This window comes from Sebastes umbrosus, chromosome 4, assembly GCF_015220745.1.
Source record: "Sebastes umbrosus isolate fSebUmb1 chromosome 4, fSebUmb1.pri, whole genome shotgun sequence".
NCBI classification, from domain to species: domain Eukaryota; kingdom Metazoa; phylum Chordata; class Actinopteri; order Perciformes; family Sebastidae; genus Sebastes; species Sebastes umbrosus.
This window is the reverse complement of record NC_051272.1, coordinates 5,255,037-5,268,044: the sequence shown is the minus strand read 5'-3', so window position 1 is coordinate 5,268,044 and position 13,008 is coordinate 5,255,037. Positions and strand designations below refer to the sequence as shown.

The window sequence follows — 13,008 nt, the reverse complement described above, 5'->3', positions numbered from 1 at the left end:
CAAAGAGGAGGCATGAGTGTGTACATAGATTATTAATTAGTATGTGTATGTGTGTGTGTGTGTGTGTGTGTGTGTGTGTGTGTGCGTGCGTGTATGTGTGCTTCTGTGTGTATATGTGTTTGTAGAGCGTGCCATGACTCAAAGACCCTTCATTCACACCTATGAAGCCACAGCAGGCCGGCTTTCACACCCTGCTCCGACTAAATTAAACCCCACTGTGCTCACCTTGACCTAAGCTTTTAAACACACACACACAACACACACAATAACACACACAATAACACGCACACACACAAACTGTCTTTTCACTGTCACCCCCGTTTACACACACACACACACACACACAACACACTCTCTCTCTCTCTCTCTCTCTGGTGAGACTTTTCAGCACCGTGACAACAGCCAACCGTATCGCGGCTACTCGGAAACGACGAGCCAATCGCCCGCCTCTCTTCGTTCACCACCGACCAATGAGAGCGCTCGCGTGCTCGGCTCGTTTTACATGAGCAGCTTTCATCATTGTTCCAGACGAGACGGTCGTGCTGCAGCCTCAGAGGGAACGGAGAGCTTTTCATTAACACAACAGCTGTAAACGACGACTGTGACTCCCTGACGGACACATAAAGCACATTATGAACGGCAGCTCCTTATTCATTATCTGTATGCCCACTGTGCATAAACTGAGCTGCTCCTTTAAGCTGTTTGCTTTCAGTTGTATTGTTCCATGTTTGTTTACATATCTTGTATTTCTTTGTTGCCGTGGTCTTGGTTTCATTGTATTCTGATACATAAAAGTGTTTGTTTCTATTAGGGCTTTAACTAACAATATTCATTATTGATTAATCTTCCCATTATATTCTCAATTAAATTAAATAAATAGTGAAAGCTGACCCTCACAACATATTCAGATGTCCTGTTTTTTTATAACAAACAGTCAAAACCTAAATATATTAAATTTATTATCAGACAACCAAGAAAAAAACAGAAAATATTCACATTTGAGAAGCTGAAACCAGAGAAATTTGACATTTTTACAAAAAAAAACTGAAATAGTTGCCAATTAATTTTCAGTTGATTGACTAATTCTTTCAGCTCTATTGTTTTGTGAAAAGTGGGAAAAAATAAGTATCATCCAAATATTTCAAGCTACTTACTAACTCCACTAATATGACAGTAAGATTAATCTTTCTTTACGTTGTTGAGAAAGCCAGCCGACACTTACAATAAAAAGAGAAAAACAACATTGACACAACTGAATATCTCACAACCTGTAACGCAGCAACACACCTGAACAGACTGAACTATGCCTCTTTCATTAGGTTTTACTGAGTCTAACATAAATATAACACAAATGGTTCTTACCTGAAGCTGCTTCTCAGTTAATAAATAGAGAAAAACACGTCGTTGAAGCTCACCAGCAGTGACCCTTATTGTTACCAACTAGCTGCTTATCGGAGAGCGAGTGAGTGAGTCTGGCTCCTAGCAACTGCTGCCTGTCGGGGACGGTTGAAGAGGTATGTAGCCAGTACAGACCATGAATGAATGAATGAATGAAATCCCTGCAGACAATGTGTGTTGGAGGGCTGACAGTACCTACTGATTGCTTTATTAACATACGTATAAAGATGATGAAACGTGAGCCAGAATAACACAGACGATGATGAAAACACAGCTGTTCTGGGTCTCTATTGTTTTGCCGGGTGTTTATGGACCCAAATCAGCTAATGAGGATTCTAATATATAGTATAAAGAATGATGCTGACTGTTGCTGAGCTGCTTTAGCGCTACAACTAATGATGATACTATTATTAGCAATTAATCAGATGATTATTTTCCAAATTACTTGATTAATTTAAAAAAAAAAAAAGTCAATCACAATTTCTGGGAGGTCATGGTGGCATCTTTAAAAAGCTTTTTTTAAACAACCAACAGCCCCAAACTCAAATCAATTTACAATCATTGAGCTTGATAAATATCTTAAATGATAAATTGATTACTAAATTGTTGATCGTCCAATCGATGAATCAAGTAATCCTTTCTACTCTAAATTGCTTTATTAAAATATAAAGATGAGAAAAGTGATGAAAACATGGCTTGCGTGTTTTTTGTTGTTGTGTTTATAGATCCATCATCAGCTAATGAGGATTCTAATACAATGCTGACTGCAAGGATTATTATTTTTAAATGAACATTTCTGATCACAACCACTTCCTCTTCAAAGTCTCTCAAAGTCTTCAAAGGACCAACAGATATTCCATTCACAATGACATAACAAAGCAGTAAATCCTCATATTTGAGAGGCTGAAAACAGCTTTATTAACATACAGTATGATGACAGCTAAAACAGGAAGAGCCGGAAAAAGATACAGTGATGAAAATCTGTCTTCTGTGGGTTTTTATGTTATGGTGAGTGTTTATAGAGCCCAACAAGAAAGACATAAAGAAAGATGCCGACTGTTTGTTGTGCCATATAACTTCACGTTAAACTTCATAATCACACGTTCCTCTGAGGGAGAAAATGTGTCGCCTCCTACACATTGAACTAAAATGAGATAATAGTGGGTTGTTTACATTTTAGGCACATTAAGTGCCACTCTCGTCCACAGAACTATATCCAAGTTCAGCGTCTGTACAAGACAGAGACAAAAACATACACAGAAGAGAAGATGTCCAAACTTGCGGTGTCCGAGCTAAACACATCATGTGACTTTGAGCCAGTGAACCACCGGCTATACTACCTGCTATATTCGTATTGTGGCGTCCCAGTTTAGAGTCGAGCGCCAAAGTAGGACGGACTGCAGGACGGAGCACCTTTCAGACAACCTTGGCAGAATGACGAAGCTTTAAAAGCCAGAAGAATAGAGACAGGAAAGAGGGAGAGACGCAAAGAGGGAGAGACGTGCAAGAAAACATGCAACAAAGGAAAAGAAAGACAAACAGAAAGCTGGAAATGAATAGGGCCGGGTATCAAGTCAATAAGACACCTACGTTTTGGTACAAATACCAAAGTCATACTTTTTTGATACCTTTTTGTTAGAGATGTTCTGATACCATGTCTTCCTTCCCGATCCTGATTTCGATACCTGAACTTGCGGTATTAGCCGATTCATGTAAAACATGAACAAATACATAGAGAGAATGAATGCGACAGAACATGGCAACACTAGTGGCACCCCTCGAAACAGAAGCCTTACACACTGCACATATCGCCGTTTTACTTGTTGGATTTTCCACTGTGAAATATATCGGACGCATTTCACATGGTATTGGTATCGGAACAACTCCTTTTTGTTTATTTAACAGCCATAAAAGAAGTGAAATTAGGGCTGCAACTGTGTTCGATTAATCTGCAGAATACTTTCTCAATGAATTGTGTGGTCTATAAAATGTCAAAGAATGTGAAAGATGCCCATTAAAGCCTGTGATGACGTCTTCAAACACTCCAAAAGCCAAAGAAATTCAGTTTACTACCATATAAAACAGAGAAAAGCAGCAAATCCTCACAACTAGGAAGCTGGAACTGAATGTGTTTGCTCAAGAAAATGACTAAGAATTAATCGGTATCAAAATTACGACTTAAAATCAGGAAATACCTGATGAAAGAATATGTAAACAAGACCTGAGAAGGCACTCAACACATTGGTGCACATTTTGACACTCGTTGCGACGGACACATATCTGTCAGGACTCTAAAAGTATTGAGGTTCGTTGCACAGCTGCACCTACAAATGAATAGATGTAGTAAAGCATTAGTGTTGAGAGATCAGACTTCATTTGGTGCTTCATCAAACTGTACCAGTGAGTGCCACACCCAAGTCCTCTGGTCGCAGACTGCTTTGTTCTGGCTCTGGCCACTACTGTCTCTCTCTCTCTCTCTCTGTCACACACACGCACTGCATAACAGCATACTGCAACAAAGCAGCGGCAGACAGCAGGTCACACGCTCGCCTTGCCTGCCTGTCGTTTCTTGCATGTATTCAAATTCCTCTCGCGTGCGTGTCCGCTGCCAGCGCTCTTCAGCGCGGCGTCATTTGGCTACAACTAGCAACCCGCAGCAGCCAGTCCACGGTGACAGAAACCAGACGCTGCACAGACAGCACAAATATGAGACAAGCACTTATTAAAGACAACAATCCAGCTTTCAGGGGAAGTGACACGAGCGCTGAACGATGCAGCCTTCCCGAGTCTGCAGGCACGCTGTCAAAAATGTTTAAGAACCGAACCACAGACACGAGTGAGATGTGACATTATCGGCTGCCTCTGAACCCCAAAATGACACGGTGCTAATTGCAGAGGGGCGAGAGTTTTTCTTACTACTGATTTACCCTCGTGGGCGTTTTTTTTCACAGGCAGTCTGGCTGGCTTTAGGGGAGAGTGGCTGGCTGAGCTAGATCTGTCAATCTGAGCAGCAGCTCCATCAATCTGCTGGCAATACAGTGAGACAAACAATGCAACATCAGCATCCGCAGCGGAGCTAAAACACAGACTTAAAGTGGACGTTCAAGGCACAGGCGAGCTTTTGGGCTCGTCTCTGACTGTTTTCCATCATGTTTTCCACACTCAAATTGCAGTTGATTGGAGCTGCGCAGCATCTCCTATTGGAACAAATAGGAATTTGAGATTTTTCAGTACAATCTGTGCATCACATCCTCTGAGCCTCCTGCCATTGTTTTCTTTGGGTTCCTCAGACCGACGTCCAGCTGCAACAGTCCTGGTTTGGCTCCTGGCTGCTCTTAGCTGCTCGACTCATGTATCTAAACTGAACAAAAACCAGCTTCCTGACTTGGTAAACAAAATGATTAATAATGTGATATTTTATTGATTGCCTGTCTGTAGACATCTGAGTGCAGGGTCAGCTATAACACAATGACCTCCAGGCTTTTAGTGATTCAAGGAACTGATCAAAGACACGTCAGCAGGGCAGATGACTACTGGCTTAATGCTTGGACTGGGGTCATGTGGATCATGTGGAATGGGCTCTCTGAGCACTAAACCATCCTGACGTTGACAAGAGGAGGGAGATAAAATAGAAAGACTTAAAGGGAAGTTGTGGTTTCATATAACCTGGGTCTAAAAGAGGACATGTCATGAAAACTCACTTTTTCAGTGCTTGTGCTTATACATTTGGGTATCTGGAGTTCCTACCAACCCACAAACTGTGAATAAGACAACCCAGTCAGTTTTTTTGTGGGCTGCCTAGATCAGAAAAGATGCGATTCAACAAGCCATTCAGATTTGGCTCCCCTTCCTATGTCACATGCAGGCTCATTAGAATATACCGCCCACAGCTTGAGAACTAACATATTTTAATACATAATATGTTCCCTTTAAGTTAATTGCTGAGACGTAAAAATGTGTCAACATTACAAAAAAATATCTGATGCGTCGCGAAATATGTCGATCATGCAGGTTAAAAAAAAAACATTGGGTTATCTTAGATCATTTGGAACAAAAAACGACGTTGAAAGCTAAAATTATGACCCAAACTGTCAGACATCAGAGTTCACGGACCGACTTCCTGATTTAACATTGCACTCACTTTCCATATTACCTCCAAATAAAGTGGTCCGGGCCTGTCTAGTAAGAGCCATATATCCAGGTTACAACTGTGCAGCGCCGCCACAAGTTAGTTAAACATCTAATTTCATTTAAAATCCCATAAATACACTATATACAGAAGCTAGTAGAAGCATACAAAAGCTGGAAGCCCTGATCTGCAGAGGGGGCCTGTTGGCTGGTTGATTTAAAAGGAATCCCTCAACCTGTATTAATGCCTACACTTCCTTCTCTTAATCATCCCTGTCAAACTCTCTCCTCTTGTCTCTCTATCTGTGATCAGCCAAGCAGGACGGAGGGCAGCGAGGTGATGGCGATGCTGCTGGCTGCTCTTTGCCCCGGGCAGTGCCAGGGGACTGATCCATGCCCTCACCAGCTGCTGCTGATACTGCAAGAAGCACAATCAAGTTCTCCCACTCTCCACGTCAAAAACATCTTCAGCAACAAAACCGAGACTTTTTGCACGATGAGAAATCTTTTTAAACCGTGTTTATGCCTAAAGCAGCGACAGCCATAGAAGGAGGTTAAATGAATAATACAAAGAGATGTGAGGAGCGATAATGGATGCAGAAATTCACAGAGGGCTTTGAACAGCTGAAAGAATAACAAACAGCAGCGCCCTGCTAGGAATCAAGCCATGTTGGAATCAAAAGGACTTCTGCTATCATGCTAACAATCTGCACCAGTGACACATATTATACTGCAGTGACTCCTTTGAAGGAGACTGTGGAAAAATGAAAGTGATTCTAATATTGTTGGACAGCCGCACAAGACAGAGGTATTATTTTTTGTTTTGGACGTAGTTTCTTTGAGTGTTACTCTCTAAAGAATATGTGAAACCTAACAAGGAGAATGTGTTTGTGAATTAACCTCGACTGTGGCTGAAGGCTGTGTGAGGTTATCCTTGTCTAATTCACACTGTGGTCAATATAACGGACTTCACGTCACGGAGCATCAACACTGTGACAAATGACTTTCAGTCTTCATGTCACATGAGTGTCACAGAGGTCAGCAGGTCACCGTGTGGTCTCGGCTAGCAGCGTAAAGAGCAGAAGTGTGTCAGCGGTCACGGTTCCACTGAATGATCCAACTGACTGAGTTGATATCCGGAAGTATGCAGGATCCTTTTCACATGTTAAAATGAATGCTTTTTTTCAATGCAGCTGCATGCGTAGGTACTAAAGTGTGTTTGTTAGGAGCAATAAAGGAAAATGTGACCACATGTACGTAGCAGCAACTTTTTGGCCAAGACAAAGGCGATGTGAGGCGATGTGAGGCGACGCAGCTGGTGGCCTTCGTCGCCCTTAGGTCTTTGATGTCGGTTTGGTGTGTCCCCAGCTCAAAGAATACGGCTGGCGTTACTCTATATTTTTTTTATTGTCAACAAATCCCACACAAAGACCGAAACCAACAACACATTTACTTGTCTCTCAATACTTTCTAGCATCCACTGGTTCCTTCTCTTCAAAAAACAAAAAAAGGGCAAGAATACAATCATTTAAAAAAAGGCTAAATTATTTTCTATGTGTATGTGGGATTGAGTCAAAATAAACTAAAGTAGCATCGTAATTGTAAGCTTGGCAAAAGCACAGATGTATGACAAACATGTAGTGACAAATTCATACAAAGAACAGGAAGACATGCCGATTACTCCACTGATCGTGGCCTCGATTGTCCAGAATGCATTGCAGACACATGACCGGTTGTTTTTTTAAATGAGGGCTGTGAGACGTTTCTTCTCTCACTCCACAATCACTACAGCTACAACCCAACGACACATAAAGCCCACCGCTCAGTGCAACTAGATCATGCTCTGTCTCTGGGAGGTGTTGAAAAGCATTCTGGGAAATCACTAACTGCAGCGCAAGCAGATGATGATGAGGGAAAATAGGTCCAACTGAAGAGTAAATTATAATACTGCTTGTGTGCTTAACATCACGGATTAATGATGTAACAGTCTACAAAGCAGGCTTTCCTTTATATTAATAAAAAATAAACTGTCCTCTGTCTTCGTCAATCATCACAGATTTGATTCATGGAGAAACACGACGTCAAACTTTAATGTTGTGCAGATTTTCTCTGACAGTGACAACAATGGAAATCTGACTACTTTACTGTTGTATCTTCTCAAGTCCTCTCGTCTGTGTCAAGACAAAGACAGATGCTATTTAAGATGCCTAACACACACACACACACCTCCTCCTCCACCACCATTGTGGAAGCTATAAATACACCTGGTTAGAGATGCATATAGCCGTGCTGACATGGTATGTGAGACATTGACCTCATCCTGGTATTGTCTTACATGAAGCCTTGAGCGTTGCGGCAGCAGGTTGGAGCGTGATCTGACTGCTCGAGCAAGGACACTGGGATCCAGTGGCAACAACAACAAAACCATTTTTCTTTAAGCCATCAATTCAAAAGGTCAGACTAAACAGAAAAGCGGGTCAGTGTGCTCCTGTATTGAAATGATTTTTAGCAGTTTACAGTAGATGGAGTCTTTAGCTCCTCCCTAAATCTGCTGATGAGCTTATCTCTATGATCTAATACAGACTTCATCATCAGAGCTTGTAGATTACAGTAAATCTGTGAGAAAAGTGATTGCATGTCAGTTAGCATGAATAAAGGTCAGCTATGAGATCATATAGGCCGGTTGGTTTTCCATTAAAAAAAATAAAAGAGGTCACCTTCACCTCCCTTTTTAACTCCGGTGCTTCTCAGTCAGCTTCCAATCGGACTCAAAGCAGACCGACCACAAGATTTTGTAATTTTAGCATGAATTCAAAAGCTAAACTACTATTAAATCCGTGTGCTGATCGTTAACTGTCAAGTAAGTGATCTTTTAAGTAGCTTTTATATTTAACTTGGCAACCGTGACTGCGTAGATTTTACCTGATCAATCAGAAAGTGAAAAGAGCTTTAAAAACAGCTGCATTTCTCATTAAAAAAGTGAGTGAAACCTGGCAATCCCCAGCTATACCCTCATATTACAGTACAAAACAGCTCTTTTCCAGTCTGTTTCTGTCTGTTCATCATCAAAAGGCTTCAATATATCATTTTTGTCTTGATCCAGATCAAATAAACCAAACTGCAGGTGTGAAAGCAGCAAACAGATGAACCTCCCCCACTCTCTGATCTACTCCGTCACATCAATGCACCAAAGTTAATTAACATACGTGAACCTGGGTGGTTTCTGATAGCAAAGGGTTTAAAATAAGTGACCACTTCTTAAATATGAAGTGGATTTATACTCACAAATTATTTCCACAGCATATTAAGCCTTTAAACGTCATTAAATCTCTGTTCGTCTGGGACATGGACGCAGCATTGTTTCTTCTCTTTCTAGATAAAAGGTATATATGGAAAATGAAGCCAAAGTGGTTCAGATGGAGAGCCCATGATGTTGAAGCCGCAGCAACAACAGAAGAGACAGTAGTGTTAATGCTTGAGAAAATGCCAACTCTAGAAGTATCTGTGGCGTCTTCAAACAGCTCCAGAAAAAGAGGCTTTCATTCTACATGAATTATTAAAATGAAATATATTGCTTTTCAAAACACCCTTATCCTCGCATGCGATTGCTGTGTGATGTTTATATTGACTGTGACTGTGTAGAAACTTCACTTCTTCTGCCGTGACGTCTTCATCTGTCACACGTTTAAAAATTAAGCACTCTGAGTTGCTTTGGAGCTGCTCCGCTTCGTTCAGGAGTGCATTCGCCGGGCAGCTGGAGCTGTCAAAGCAATGTTTTCAGTCCTGCTCTCGAGAGCTTAGCCAATTACATAATAACCTGAATGAAATGTTAATGTCAGCAAAGTTGACATCGCATTAAGGGAGTTCTCCAGCAGCAGGAGAGTCAGAGGAGTCAGACTGCACGTCACCTGCAGGAGGTGACTGAGAAGCACTGGTGTGTTCTGGCGTTTCAAAATAATGCACCTGTAACGGCTTTATCTCCGTCCCTGCGGCAGTTCATGAACGTTACCACAGGCCGGCAGAGACTCGTCACATGCAGCCACGGCTCCTCAGTGCTGTTGCTCAACATCGGCACTTCAGAGCTGCCGGAGGAGGAGGAGGAGGAAGAGGAGGAGGAGTAGGAGGAGGAGGAGGAGGAGGAGGGTGTGTCACCTCTTGAAGCTTTTGGGCTCGTGGACAGAGACCTCGGGGGCACTACTGGTCAGGTCTGGTCTGGCCGAGGCCATTCAGACCTGTTTTAACATGTCAACTGACTGAAGGTTACCTGATTTCAGCTCCAACTGAAACAAAGTGGGTAACAAACCCACTTTGTTTGTTGCTGCTCTACTGAGACTCTCAACTTCAAACTGAGTGATGAAATTCACATGAAAGACACCAAAAAAGGTAAATCCACCTTTACAGCTTTGCTGTAATGCTCTTATTCTGTGCCTTTAACCATGCTACATGATTTCCTTTACCTATCCCAGGCTGTTTCTCCTCATTTAGTTTATCAAAACACTTTGTTTCGTGAAGCAATTTGGAACACAATGGTTTTCTGTTTTATAGTCTATGTGTAAAGGCTTCACTTTATGGTAAATGGACTTGCATTTATATAGCACTTTTCTAGTCTTCTGACCACTCAAAGAACTCTACACTACATGTCAGCATTCACCCATTCACACACACATTCATAGACTGATGGCAGAGGCTGCCATGCAAGGTGCCAACCTGCCCATCAGGATCTAATCTAAATACTCATACTCACAACGATGACCGCCCCTAAAAGCTCTGTATAATTAAAACTGACATGTTTACACTCAAATCACCCCCCTTCCCTTGCTGACAACAATCCGTCTAAATATTGACAAGAGCTGCAACTATACAACTATTGTCACTGTCGGTTCATCTGTTATTTCTAGAATAATCGATTCATTGTTTGGTCAATAAATGGTTATAAAACAGTAGAAATGCCAAAGTAAACATCTTCAAATTGCTTGACTTGTCTGACCACCAGTCCAAAACCAAAACATATGTAGTTTAACATCATACAAGACTCAGCAGACCAGCTAATATTCACATTTGAGGAGCTGAAACCAGTGAATGTTAGGCATTTTTACTCATTAACTAATCAATACAGCTCTAACCTTGAGGATGTATAAAGTTAGCTATATGACAATAGGGTGTATTACGCTCTTCGTGATCAACAGGAGATCACAACAATACACAAAACAACATTATAACCTCCATCTATAGCAACACATGGTGTTTAACTAGAAGCACACAGCAGCTGAACATCCTGGTGTCCAGATGTAAAAAGCCTCAGCCATCATCAGCCCCATCAGGCAGCAGCATGTGAGTGATGTAAGCAGCCTTAAAGCATCACACATGACGACAAAATGCCACAACCATCCTCCGTCACAGCTCTCCACACTGTATAGCAGTGTGTAGCAATATGACACACAAAAAGCTCTGCAGCCTTTACAGCACCAGTAAACATCTTCAAATTGCTTTATTTGTCTGACCAACAGTCCAAAACCAAAACATATGTAGTTTAACATCATACAAGACTCAGCAGACCAGCTAATATTCACCTTTGTTAGGGCATTTTTTACTCGTTGACTAATCAATTCAGCTCTAACCTTGAGGATGTAACGTTAGGGTGTATTACAGTAGCTGTTTGTGATCAACAGGAGATCACACCACTACACAAAACAACATTAACCTTCATCTATAGCAACACATGGTGTTTAATAACTAGAAGCATACAGCAGCTGAACATCCTGGTGTCCAGATGTAAAAAGCCTCAGCCATCATCAGGCATCATCAGGCAGCAGCAGAGTGATGTAAGCAGCCTTAAAGCCTCACACATGACGACAAAATGCCACAGCCAGCTCTCAACACTGTATAGCAGTGTGCAGCAATATGACATACATAAAAGCTCTGCAGCCTTTATACAACAGCAGCATTCAGAGCTCCAGACTCTCCTCTGCGACATTGAACCCAACCAGCAGCAGCAGCAGCACTCTGGATGGGTCGAGCTCTACAGTATCATCATCCATTTATACCAGTGCGTCACGTTTACTGCTGCTGCTGCTGCACTGTGTCACTGTCAGACTCACACAAACTGCGTGGCATCCAGCATAAAAGGAGGCAACATCTGTAACTGCACATTTACGCATTATGTAAGAAAACAGCGTGACATTTATCCCAGGTGGTGGTGAGGATGGAGGGGTGAGGTGAGGATGGAGGGGGAGCCTGGAGACCTGGGTGCTGGAGGCTATTCTGACCATTTTTTGTTTATTTTTTAAATTTTGTTTATTTGCTTTGCACAATTTAAGACTATACAACATTAAAAAAAAAAAAAAAAGAATAATATACAGTGCAGGAAGAGGCAAAAAAGAGAGCTTATCTGAAGCCTCCACCTATAGAGACAAGATTAATATAAAGATATGACTACATAATAGTGATTACAAAACAATTAGGACAAGATATTAGTAAATATACAGTAAATATATCATCCATTCCTCTCATAATCATACATGTTAACGTGGTCTGATGTCACATCTGAATGAGGAGGCTGCAGCTGATGTTGAACTGGAGGTTTTGACATTCCCACCCAGAGCTCTGCTGGTTTTACTGACAGCAAAATGTAAATACTAGGAGGTTAAAAGGAGAAAATTTGTGCTTACCTCCTCCACTGTGCCTTCAGTCCGCTGCTCCGTAAACGTCCCCGCTTACAAACCCTCTTTTTCAGACGAGGAAGAGCAGACAAGCCTCCTGTGTCCAACACACTCCGGCTGGTTTTACTGCAGAGAGACGCTGTCGTGCGCACCGAGTATCCAGCTGCACAAACCTCCAAATCTGCTGTAGATATGATCCAGTTTCTCTCCTCTCTCTCTGTGTCTCTGTGTTTAGTCCTTCTGGTTGGAGTCCTCCGGTCACGTCGTCCTCCTCCTCTCACAGCTTCTCCTCTCTCTCCTTTTTCTTCTCGTCTACAATCCGCCTGCCTGTCGTACCGAGCGTGCACTCGCACTGCGCGTCCACGTGAGGAGCTATATCACCATAATGTTTATTATGGGGGTGGATGGATGGGGGGTGGGATCTGGGCTTTGGATCCTCCTGTGTGTGAAATAATAACAGTAATTGTTTTCAAGTGAATTTGCCAATTCAGTTAGGATTTTTTTTTTTTTTATTTAGTATAGTTTTTTTAAACAGAGGGATCATGAAGGGATTTGATAACAGGCAGTGTCACTCAGCAGCACATGACTGACATGAGGGTGGGGTGTGGCCAAAAGCTGTGGACAACCCCCTCCCCAACACACACACACACACACACACACACACACACACACACACACACATACACGCACACATACACATACACACACACACACACACATACAAACACACACACACACATAGTATGGTACAACATTTTCTCACACAAAAATATATCTTATACTCTATATACTATACTGTATATGTTCTCAATATATATGTTCT

The 13,008-nt window shown here is 41.9% G+C and overlaps 1 protein-coding gene across 14 annotated transcripts in view; it reads right to left on the bottom strand.

Moving 5' to 3' along the window:
- LOC119486452 (unconventional myosin-IXAa-like) overlaps positions 1-12,536 on the bottom strand; it is a 164,362-nt gene extending 151,826 nt beyond the window's left edge. For 13 of the 14 annotated variants that reach the window (XM_037766579.1, XM_037766580.1, XM_037766577.1 and 10 more), the window contains exon 1: positions 12,195-12,322. The gene's annotated coding sequence lies outside the window, so the exon portion shown is untranslated. Of the gene's footprint in view, positions 1-12,194 lie in introns of all 14 variants that reach the window. The other variant, XM_037766583.1, reaches the window with a different exon arrangement.
- Between the last annotated feature and the right edge of the window lie 472 nt (positions 12,537-13,008).